Genomic DNA, 12,090 nt, shown 5'->3' with positions numbered 1-12,090 from the left:
GGGCTCTAAGAGAAAATAAGGCCATTGCAGAAAGACTAAATGAAATCTTTGCTTCCATGTTTACTAATGAGGATGTTGGGGAGATACCAGTTCCGGAGATGGTTTTCAAGGGTGATGAGTCAGACGAACTGAACCAAATCACTGTGAACCGGGAAGATGTAGTAGGCCAGATTGACAAACTAAAGAGTAGCAAATCACCTGGACTGGATGGTATGCATCCTAGGGTACTAAAGGAACTTAAAAATGAAATTTCTGATCTATTAGTTAAAATTTGTAACTTATCATTAAAATCATCCTTTGTACCTGAAGACTGGAGGGAGGCCAATGTAACCCCAATATTTAAAAAGGGCTCCAGGGGTGATCTGGGTAACTATAGACCAGTGAGCCTGACTTCAGTGCTGGGAAAAATAGTGGAAACTATTCTAAATATCAAAATCATAGAGCATATAGAAAGACATGGTTTAATGGAACACAGTCAACATTGATTTACCCAAGGGAAGTCTTGCTTAACAAATCTGCTTCATTTTTTTAAAGGGGTTAATAAACATGTGGATAAAGGTGAACCAGTAGATGTAGTGTATTTGGATTTTCAGAAGGCGTTTGACAAAGTCCCTCATGAGAGGCTTCTAAGAAAACTAAAAAGTCACGGGATAGGAGGCGATGTCCTTTCGTGGATTACAAACTGGTTAAAAAACAGGAAACAGAGAGTAGGATTAAATGGTCAATTTTCTCAGTGGAAAAGGGTAAACAGTGGAGTGCCTCAGGGATCTGTTCTTGGACCCGTGCTTTTCAATGTATATAAAAACTGGTCTGGAAAGGAATACAATGAGTGAAGTTATCACATTTACGGACGATACAAAATTATTCAGAGTAGTTAAATCACAAGCAGATTGTGATACATTACAGGAGGACCTTGCAAGACTGGAAGATTGGGCATCCAAATGGCAGATTAAATTTAAGGTGGACAAGTGCAAGGTGTTGCACATAGGGAAAAATAACCCTTGCTGTAGTTACACGATGTTAGGTTCCTTATTAGGAACTACCACCCAGGAAAAAGATCTAGGCATCATAGTGGATAATACTTTAAAGTTGTCTGCTCAGTGTGCTGCAGCAATCAAAAAAGCAAACAGACTGTTAGGAATTATTAAGAAGGAAATGGTTAATAAAACGGAAAATGTCATAATGCCTCTATATCGCTCCATGGTGAAACTGCACTTTGAATACTGTGTACAATTCTGGTCGCCGCATCTCAAAAAAGATATAGTAGTGATGTAGAAGGTACAGAGAAGGGCAACCAAAATGATAAAGGGGATGGAACAGCTCCCCTAATGAGGAAAGGCTGAAGAGGTTAGGGCTGCAGCTTGAAGAAGAGACAATTGAGGGGGGATATAATAGAGGTCTTTAAGATCATGAGAGGTCTTGAATGAGACCTTCGGATAGTAGAAGGACTAGGGAGCATTCCATGAAGTTAGCAAGTAGCACATTTAAGATTAATTGGAGAAAATTCTTTTTCACTCAATGCACAATAAAGCTCTGGAATTTGTTGCCAGAGGATGTGGTTAGTACAGTTAGTGTAGCTGGGTTCAAAAAAGGTTTGGATAAGTTCTTGGAGGAGAAATCCATTAACTGCTATTAATCAAGTTTACTTAGGGAATAACCACTGCTATTAATTGCATCAGTAGCATGGGATCTTCTTGGTGTTTGGGTAATTGCCAGATTCTTGTGGCCTGGTTTGGCCTCTGTTGGAAACAGGTTGCTGGGCTTGATGGACCCTTGGTTGATCTTATGTTCTTATGTGTATAAGTGCATTTTACGCTTGTAAGTGGGCTTTTGAAAATTGCTACAATATATGCCATTGAATTGTCTATAGGTTTTACACGTGTAAGTGCATTTTACACACATAAATGGGCTTTTGAAAATTGCTAAGTAAGTTATATCTACATGTGTTACGCCTTTGAAAATGACCTCCTCTGCATAAATGCATATTGTGCATGTTAGTGGGCTTTTGAAAATTGCTACAATATATGCTGTTTTTACGCACATAAATTCTTTGGAAAATTAGTCTCATAGTATATTTGGATTTTAAGAAGGCATTAGATAAAGTCCCCCACTAGAGACTCCTCAGGAAACTAAAAAGTAATGGGATAAAAGGTGATGTCTTACTGTGGATAGGTAGCTGGTTAAAATATAGAAGAAGCTCTTTGCACAGAGGAAAATAACAGGGTGAGGACATTTATCATTGAGCATAGTTAGAGACGTTTCTGTCCTGGCTCCCTTTTCCAAAGTAAGCAGCTGCGTGAGAAGTACATAGCAGTTGTATCTGTTGGTGCAAAAATTGGGTGCTTTTTCCTTATTCCATAAAAGACAGAACTGTATTTAATAGAAAGGCCTGTCTGAATAGGGGGAAAGCAGCTACATTTTACCCTGGGGGACTAATGCTGGAATTGTGATAAGCAGCTGGATTTAAAGCTGACAAACTGTCCAAGCAGCCATGATAAGCAGCAGAATAAGAATATATGGATTAGTGCTGGAACTGTGTTAACCGCTGGCTCAGGATGATGAGGCTGCACAAGGAAGAGTGCTAAGCACTGGTCTGCAGTGGATTGTGGAGAGGTCTGTGCAAAGTGACAGTGAACAAAGTTGTGTTTTGGCATTTTTGCAGATGCTGTATCCCGAGATGTGTTTTGACAAGGACTTTTAATGAATCAAAACCAAAGTGACTCATTATATGAAACACTGTTTTCTTATATAGAGAGAATCCGGTTTGATGAGTTCAAGGAATCCAGGGACTGGCAAAGACTGAGTCATGACAGATTATAATGCCTCTGTATATATCTATAGTCGTGTGACTGCACCCTGAGTATTGTGGACAGTTCTGGTTGCCCCATCTCAAGAAAGATATAGCGGAACTGGAAAAGGTACAGAGGAGAACAATAAAAGTGATAAAGGGGATGGAACGGCTCCCATACGAAGAGAGGCTACATAGGTTAGTGCTCTTCAGCTTGGAGAGCAGACAACTAAGAGGGAAATAAATATAATAGAGGGTTATAACACCGTGAGTGGGGTGGAACAGATAAAAAGAGAATGGTTATTTACTCTTTCAGATAGTTTCATGGAGTGTCTGCCTAGTCTGTGGAATCTCTACACAGAAATGACATGCTAGCAGAACAGCTCACCTCGGTCACACAGGCAGAGCACTTCTAATTTTCTATAATTTATATGTCACCCTTGTGCAGCTTACATAAAATTAAACATTCATACAATTATATAAACAGATAGCTGAGTTTAAAAGCAATTTGGGCAAGTTGCTGGAAGAAAGATCCATAAGCCATTATTAGCCAGGTAGACTGGGGAAAGCCACAGCTCATATCTGGGAGTCGGCGACAAGAAATGGCTCCATTCCTTGGGATCTGTCGAGTACTTCCTAGAGATCTGGGTTGGCCACTGCTGAAGACAGGATGATGGGCTCAATGGGCCCTTGGTTTGAACCAGCATGGCACTTGTGTGTATGTGTGTGTGTGTGACGTGTATGTATATATATATATATATAATCTGGCATTAGGCATCTCATTCATATTGCCTGCTGTAAATATGATAGTCCTTCCAATTTTTTATATATTTATTTAAAATATGTGCATGTTTAATTGATATCAGTATCATTTACATTTTATAACCACTTTTTTTCTGGGTTTATAAAATACATTGTATAGGAAATCCCCAAGTGACAGCTTTAGACTTTATTCTCCAGAACCAGATAATCTACATAACAGTTAGTCTTCTGGAGTTAGGGAGTGATGTAACATGTGTTAGCTATCTATTCGAGGCATTCAAGCACTAATGCAAGAGCACTCACCAGACTACTAGAAAAAAGAGAGTAGCTCTTTCTTCTCTAGACCCCAGGCAGATGACCGGGTGAGATGAGATCTCAGCAGAGCTTGGTCATGTCTGCCTGGATCAGAGTAATTCTACTTATTTATTTATTTATTTTATTTAACAGCTTTTCTATATCGACATTAAAATACACAACATATCGGTTTACAGTGTAACAAAAAGATGGAAAATACAATGAACAGGGGAGGGGGGAAACAGGACAACCGAAAAATAGACGAGGAAGCATGGATGAGGCAAACGTAAAGGAAAACAATAAATAGCAATAATCTAAAAATGGGAAAAATATTTACAGAATGTGCAATGGTATTACAATAGTTGAATGAATCAGCAGATTACATTGGAAACAATGATGATGACAACGAGGTTCAAGGAGCAGGTCAAGGGGCATAGATACGGAAAGGGATTAATTCTAGTGAATTGTACCCTTCTGATCCCCAGAGGATGATGTAACTCTTAAAGCAATGTTGTCCAATCTTTTGTTTGGAGGAGAGGGAATTTGACCCACATGATCAAATTGTTTAAACAGGCCACTCCCTTTACTCCAAAGAATATAAAACATTTCTTAAAATCCCTTGTCAATTATTTGTAATTTAGTTCACAAATCTGCATCATCTGTCTTTTGTTTAAAGAATAAAGAATGACTTAAATTCAAGCCCCTTAATCTAAAAAATACAAGCGAGGTTACCGTTTCCTGAATGTATATAATTACTAATTCCAATTGATGCAAAAATGGGTGTTTGCTGTTAATGCCAGCATTAAATACACATTACTAAGTAGGAACCCACTTATTAGTAAATAAATAAAGTCCAGTAACATGTTCTTTACCGCTGGTATGTGGATCAGAGTGTCGACAGCGCCAATTTGAAATGGCATCCCTCCTACCAGAGAAAATTTCTAAGAGATATTGAGGTAGCAAGTGGGATCTAGGAATAGATGATGAGTGCCATATACAGGCTCAAAGACCCTTTGCTTTGTTTGGAGGTAGAGGGGTGTGGAGATAATTATCTCTAATTGAAGACAAATACAGTGGTAAGACTCAGTATTAAGCTGTCATATGTGGTATTGTTTAAATCATAGGCAAATATACTTTGTAAAGCATGTCAGTTGCATTTATTAAACTTATGCCCTGAAGATAGTGCCCTTGTGTTTAGGATTGAAAATACAACTAGACATGCACTGAAGGTACAGTATATAGAAACTTCTTTGAGGCGGGCAGTAAATGGGAGTATGCATTCATGAAATGTTAAGCATGGGGAGGATAATTTTGAGAGAAGCTGCAGTGCTGGCAGGCCCATGGATATGCCCAGGCCTGCAAGCCGATTTTCAAAGGGAAATTGCCCGCAGCATTTCTCTTTGAAAATCCCATGGCCGTAAGTGCTATGGGGATATTTTTTACTCTGCATACATGTGCCGGGCAGGGGCGTTACTAGGTACCTTAAAGATCCGGGTACAGACTCATAAGGTCTCCCCTTCTCTCCCCCTGTGATGTTGATAATTAACTCATCAAAATCAACAGCTTCCCCCTGTTCCCCAGAACAATCCTGTAAAATCACATAATTAGACATCATATTTTTCAATATTAAATTTTAAATGATCTCTGTTCCATGTTCCCATGAAGCTGTCATCAAGGAATCTTCCTATGTGACCTGTGATAGGGAAACCACCCGGTTAGTCAGATCCCAGGAGGGGTCCCATGACTCTCTCCACACCCACCTCTTAACAAAATCCATCCCTATGGAGACAGGACACCCCTACTCATAAAGCAGGAATCACCACTTGAAAAGTTTTGCACCATTGTCGCAAAGTGCTGGAAGTATATGTCACTGGCATCTCCAGACAGAAGGATCTTCTATGCAACAAAGATTGAAAACCCCTGGCCAGTTTCAACTGTCTAGTAAAGCTACCACTAAAATGATTCAAGAGGATCATTCAATAAAGTTCTTTTTTTAGGAGTGAAGTCTGGGGGTCTATTCAGAATCCCAATCTAAACCCTGTACCTCAAGTTCTACAATACCCTGCGTTCAGAGCTCTCTCAACAAGGGCACATCCCCTTACCACTCACCAGAGAAAGAAAATACTATTCAGATCGGGATGTCACCTCACTCTAACCGCAACACCAATAAAATATTTCCAAACTGCAGAGACATCACATCCAATAACTAAAACTTATAAGGATTTTTTAAATCCTCCTCTCTCCATTTCTGGGAACTTTAGATTTCCTGTTGCATGAGATTGTCGTAGATTAGAGGGGATGGACCCAGAAAACAAGAAGGTAGGCGATCTAAAAAGCCATTAGGAAAACACAAGAGGATTAGATGCACAAGTCTTTTTCAATATTTATTGCAGTGGAGACTTTTTAAAAAAAATAATTGCCTGACTCAGGCCGAGTTTCGCCGTCCGTGTGACGGCTGCCTCAGGGGCTTAGACTCTCATTGGAACTTGGGACCATTAATGAAGCATCAAGCCTAAAAAAGCCTAAAAACAGGAGTCCCACAAGGATCAGCACTATCTGCTACGCTGTTTAATATATATCTACTTCCACTATGACATCTCCTCGCCGGACTTGGAATCATACACTACATCTATGCTGATGACATCCAATTAATCCTACCTATAGATGAAACTATTGAAAAAACAATAGGTCTAGCCATGATGTATCTGGACATAATAAAGTAACTACTAAACCAAATGGAGCTGATAATCAACATAGACAAAACCGAATTCATACACTTAGAAAGGAAAAGCACGAAGATCACACAAACTCCAATAATGCACAAAAACAACCAACAAATTGATTTAACCGAGAAAGTTCGCAATCTAGGAGTAATAATTGACATGGAATTAAACCTAAAACAACACATATCAATAAAGGTAAAAGAAGGGTATGCTAAACTCATGATACTCAGAAAACTTAAACCATTACTAACTCTGCCAAACTTCCGTACTGTACTTCAATTGCTGATATTTGCAAGCACAGACTATTGTAATGCCTTACTACTTGGCCTACCCCACACTACAGTCAGACCACTGCAAATTTTACAAAATGCTGCAGCTCGAATTCTCACTGGAAAAAGCAAAAGAGATCATATAACAGATTCACTTGCCTCCCTACATTGGCAACCATAGAACAAAGAATACAGTTCAAAGCACTGTGCTTAATACACAAACTTATCCATGACGAAAAAGCAGAGTGGCTGAACACAGCACTTAGAGTACACATCCCACACAGAAATTTAAGATCAGCAAACAGAGCACTTTTAACCATTCCATCTGTGAAAACAGCAAGACTTACCCAAGTTAGAGAACGTGCACTATCCCTAGCCGGCCCTGCATTATGGAACTCCATGCCCCTTGACATAAGACTTCAGAGTAATCATAAACTTTTCAAAACACAACTGAAAACCTGACTTTTCAATCAAGCTTTCAAGAAAGAGAATGACACAGGCAATTAAACAAGGATAAGCGGCATAGAGCACACAGCGCTTAATTACCTAATTTTAACTGTAACCAACCATCAGGATGAATTGCTTCCAAACTCAATTCCCCATGTGAATTTCTTTAAATGTAAATGCCTTATCATATACCATATTATTCATAATATTATTTGTTACCGAATATTAATGGCACCACCAATGTAAATTATGATCCACTATTTTCTTTGATACAGGTGCCCTATTGTAAACCGTTATGATGGTAAATAACTTAATGACGGTATATAAAAACTCTTAAATAAATAAAAATAAATAAAGCTTAGAAATCAATTTCATTTAAAATAATCCGTAATGGGAGCAAATCTTCAATGCTAAGAAAAAGTCACAATCTCGTAGGCTCCTTTCAAATAACAGTGCCTTTGCTCCCCGAACCGGATGTGTAGTCTCCACTTTTCATAACAAAGTTCCAATGAGAGTCTAAGCCCCTGAGGCAGCCGCCATACGGACGGTGAAACTCGGCCTGAGTCAGGCAATTATTTAAAAAAAAAAAAACATGTCCACTGCAATAAAGATTGAAAAAGACTTGGGCATCTAATCCTCTTGTGTTTTCCTAGTAGATTAGAGGGGGACACACAAGCTTTAACCTCTCTCTCTCTCATATATACACTCTCTCTCACACTCACACACACACATGAACTCTCTTTCACTCACCCACATGCACACACAGAGGTACTGTCTCAGACTTGCACACTCAGAGTCACTCAATCACACACACACAAGCACTCTCTCTTACACACACACACACACACACACATACACACACACACTGGACCTTTCCCTCTTCCTCAGCCACCAGCTACAGGAAATGCCGGTGGCCCCACAGGGTCTCCTCCGCAGCTGCCAGGTGCAGGGAAATGCCGGCAGTCCGGTAGGCCCTTTTCCTCGGCCACTGGGTTCAAGGAAAAACAGGCAGCCCCCCCAGGACTTCTTCCTCGGTTGCTGGCTGCAGGGAAATGCCGGCAGCCCAACAGACCCTCTTCTTCAGCCACTCTGCAGGGCCTGTTCTTCACCCACTAGCTTCGTGAAACATCAGCAGCCTTGCAGGGCTTCTTATTTCCTCTGACAGCGGATGAAGCTGCAGAGACTCGGCATCGAGGATGAGATTTGGGGCACAGGCCCTGTGTGCCCAGTGCTAACACCCCTTTGCCAGGATTTCACAATGACATCCCAGCATGTAGTTAAATTTCTTAAAGGGCCATATTGGCCAGATCAATCCTCCCCCTCCTACCCTGGGGGGGGGGGGGGTTCGGTCTAGTGAGACCCCCACCTTTCTAGAGGCAGCTGTAATGTTAAAAACAAACAAAAGAAAAGTTTTAAGTTTGCACAGTGAGCAACCACTCCCCTCTACCCAACCTCACCCTTTTTCAATAAAATATCCCCACCCTAGCTTTAGACCCCTTCCCTCCCTCCCTCCCTTACCTTCCAACCCACCCTAGCCCATCCCCTGGGCATACTTTTAAGACTTGGTGGCCTAGTGGGGCTCTGGGCCTGGTGTCATCTCAATTCAAAATGTCACCTGCAGTGAAGGAAAATACCACAGCTTCATAAATGACCTCATTAGATAGATAAATAGCTATGTTACTTGGGCGGGAGGGGGATGGGAGGCACAGTTTGGACAACAGCCAAACTAAGGGGGTCATTTATCAAAATGCGCTAAGGCTTTTTTGCATGCGTTAAGGGCTTAGCGCATGCGAAAAGCCCCGTTAACGCATGCGATAGGCCCTTAACGCATGCGAAAATGTGTTTACCGCATGCGATAGCACAATATCGTATGGAGTCATCAAGCTAGGTTGAGAGAACATTTATTTATTTATTTATTTAAATCTTTTTCTATACCGTCGTTAAGGTGGGTACCGTCACAACGGTTTACATAAAGGCACATAAAGTAATGCTATTGTAATCTTACATTTTACATGGGTGCCATACGGTTCGGTAACATTGCCCAAATCTCATCTTGGAGAGAGTTTCCTCACTCCGAGGGTCATCAAATGTTCACAAGAGACCACTGTTCTGTTCGTACATCTAACATTGAATGTCAAAGGGGCCCCTAACCCCCTACACTGATACCTAACCCTCACCTCGAGTTACTAGGTGGGCCTACCATAGGGATACAAATACCTATCTAGGGAGATGACATCATGGCCAGGCTCTCTCTCTCTCCCTCCCTCCCTCTGGTTATATGTGGGGAATACAACAAGTTTGGCTCACAATTTGCACTAACTTAGCTCTTCACATAGGTAACTACCACAAATTGCAATAACATGAACATTTGCATAAACCACAGCCCTTTTGCTATCGCATGTGATACTTACCGCATTTTGATAAATCCAGGCCTAAATTACAAACCATAAGATAGAACTGGTTATGAAAATGACATATATTGAAACTAAAAGGTTTAGCTTTCTGTCAATCAGCTTGGAAATCAGTTGGGAATGTGGTTTGAACTGCTACATGAATTATTTTCGAGTGCCCTGGAATTTATTTTTAAAACTGGTTTGAAGCCGCTTTCGACCATATTGTGATAAAGTTGTTCGCATGCTATTATTCTATTAAATATTCTTCTCAGGGAACGTTTAAAATGGTGGACCCGTGTTAAGGAATGCTTTCTTTTCGATTGTCCCTTTCTATCTGGCAGCATGGAAATAAAAGATAAACCAAAAATAAATAAATAAATAAGGTAATGCCTTTTATTTATTGGACTAAATACATTTCTTGACCAGCTTTCATGAGTTTGCACTTCCTTCCTCAGGTCCTCAACCTAGGAACCTGAAACGGAGATTTGTATTGTGATCAAATTGCACAGTTCTGGGAAAGAGGGCTAAGAAAATCTGTTGTAAGCAAAATGAGTACAAAATATTCCAAAATGGCTAAGGCTCCTGCTTGTTCAAGTGAATACAAGCCAAAGCTAGCTAGCTTTCTGTGATGAGTGTGTGTAGAGTGACATCTCTGAATTATGATTGTTTAAATACTGTATAGTACAGTTTTAAGAATAACCTGTTAGTTGGGAGCTGTGCATCTGAATGTGTTTTATGTGCATTCTTAGAGACAAAGGATCATGAAAGAGAAATGAGCAGTACTGTTATCCTAGGAATGCAAGCAAATAAAATCATTCTTATCGCCAATAAGAGAGAAGGAGAAAGGCTTTCAGGAAAGACTTCACCTCTAGATCATTCCTAGATTAACCTTGCTTATTCTGTTTGGGCCTGAGGAAGGGAGTGTTAACTCCCTGAAGCTGATCAAGAAATGCATTATGTTACTCCAATAGATTTTGGTAAGCTGATCAAGAAATGTATTATGTTAGTCCAATATTTTTTGGGTTAACCTTTTTTCCTAGACAAGCTGAAATTTTTATTGCTCATGTTATGCCTTTTGAAGTTCACATTTCATAATAGCAACAATATTCTCCAGGGCACTGAGTATCATATCACCACTTAAATGCAAGAAGCATGAAGCAAAGAGTGAGTTTATGGGGCAGTGCCTAAATGGCACTACCATTGTAATCTTGCAGGAGATGAGCAAGGACACAAAAAAATAGTGAGTCTGTGCTTGTTTTTCTGTTCCTCAGATTTTTGGCAGGTTTGTAACATTTCCATTTAAAATATGAAAATAAAACTCTTCACTGAAGTCAGTGAAATGAGATTTACAAGCCCCAGTAGCAGCAGAGAAATAAACATTTCTGAGCCCACATATCTTATTTGATATGCCATACCTAGAATACAGCTCTGGGAATGATATTTAAAGGGATGGTCTTTAAAATTATTCCTCACAAAAGGTGTAATATCACCAAGTCTACAAAAATCATAAACAATTCAAAAGCTGTAGACATAAATCCACATTTCAAGTTGTTAAATATCAAATGCCTGAACAATGAATTATAATTCTGTTTATAAAAGAGGCATCAGACGGGCAGCTAAATGAATACAATTCTGTTTCTTAGCAAATAAGCCATGGCCAACATCTGTTGCCTCAAAAAAACTTTGTGTTAATTTTAGAAATACAGATAAAAAGTCTCGTAACACTGTTCAATTGTTCATACCACTTCTAATGTTTCCAGTGATGGCAGTGGAGGTGTGAGTGATGCATTAGTTAATTTTAGGATGACGACAACAGAAAATACGCAGCAGGGGGACGAAAAGAGGGGATTTTGTCCAGGAACGAAGAAGCCAGAGAATGACCCATCAACGAGGCAGCGGGAGTATCAGAACGTGCAGTAATTAATATTTCTTTTTTAAAAAAATTATATTTTATTAATTTTACAAATGTTATGACATAACCTGTCAAAAATACAATGCGGAAATTTATTATCTTAGGGGCGGATTTTAAGAGCCCTGCTCGCCGGTGCGCCTATGTTCAATAGGCCTACCGGCGCAGGCAGACCCCGGGACTCGCGTAAGTCCCGGGGTTTGGCGAGGGGGGCGTATCGGGGGGCGGGCCCGAGCCGCGCGGTGTTTAGGGGGCGTGTCGGCAGCGTTTTGGGGGCGGGCCCGGGGGCGTGGTTACGGCCCGGGGCGGTCCGGGGGCGTGGCCGCGCCCTCCGGACCCGCCCCCAGGTTGCGTCCTGGCGCGCTAGCGGCCCGCTGGCGTGCGGGGATTTACGCCTCTCGGAGGGAGGCGTAAATCCCCCGACAAAGGTAAGGAGGGGGTTTAGACAGGGCCGGGCAGGTGGGTTAGGTAGAGGAAGGGAGGGGAAGGTGAGGGGAAGTCGTTA

This window comes from Rhinatrema bivittatum, chromosome 3 (genome assembly GCF_901001135.1).
Source record: "Rhinatrema bivittatum chromosome 3, aRhiBiv1.1, whole genome shotgun sequence".
NCBI classification, from domain to species: Eukaryota; Metazoa; Chordata; class Amphibia; order Gymnophiona; family Rhinatrematidae; genus Rhinatrema; species Rhinatrema bivittatum.
This window is presented reverse-complemented; position numbering follows the sequence as displayed.